Genomic DNA, 751 nt, shown 5'->3' on the forward strand with positions numbered 1-751 from the left:
GTGAAGATCAAAGTGGAAATAAGTTAAATGTGACAGAAAAATAGTAGAGAAAGTCAGTGAAACTAAATGCCGAGTATTTGAGACCATGCATCAAATTGATAAATCTTTACCCACTTTGATCAGCAAAACAGAGAAGACAACCTTAACCGATAATCAGGAACGAGCAAGGAGACACCACTAGAAAATATACCGACAGGATAAGTTTAAGAGAATATTATAAAAACCTTTATACCAATACATTAAAAATTTTTATATATAAAATTGATAAACTCCCTGCAAGATACTAATTACCAAGCTCACTGGAAGATAAATAGTGCTCACTTCAGCAGCACAGATACTAAAATTGGAATGATACAGAGATTGGCATGGCCCCTGCACAGGAATGACATGCAAATTCATGAAATGTTGTGTATTTTGAAAGAAATAAAAGGCATCCAAATCAGTAAGGAAGAAATACAAATTGCACACTTTGTAGATGACATGATATCCTATATTGGAAACTCGAAAGACACCACCAAAAAATTGCTAGGATGCATCAATTCAGTAACGTCACGTTTCTATACACCAGTAATGAAACAGCAGAAAGAGGAATTAAGGAATCAATTCCATTTAAAATTGGACAAAAACAATAAGATATCTAGGAATAACCCTAGCTAAACAGGTGAGATACCTGTGCTCTGAAAATTACAAAACACAGATGAAAGAAACTGAAAACGACAAAAAGAAATGGAAAGACATTCCATGTTCAAGG

At 34.0% G+C, this 751-nt stretch overlaps 1 non-coding gene across 1 annotated transcript; it reads left to right on the forward strand.

Annotated features, from left to right (window-relative positions):
* The first annotated feature begins 313 nt into the window (after window positions 1-313).
* LOC122493587 lies at window positions 314-417 on the forward strand. Its single transcript, XR_006299946.1, has one exon. It is a non-coding gene; the product is annotated as a U6 spliceosomal RNA (small nuclear RNA).
* The last annotated feature ends 334 nt before the right edge of the window (window positions 418-751 follow it).

Source organism: Prionailurus bengalensis, chromosome D2 (assembly GCF_016509475.1).
Source record: "Prionailurus bengalensis isolate Pbe53 chromosome D2, Fcat_Pben_1.1_paternal_pri, whole genome shotgun sequence".
Classification (NCBI taxonomy): Eukaryota; Metazoa; Chordata; class Mammalia; order Carnivora; family Felidae; genus Prionailurus; species Prionailurus bengalensis.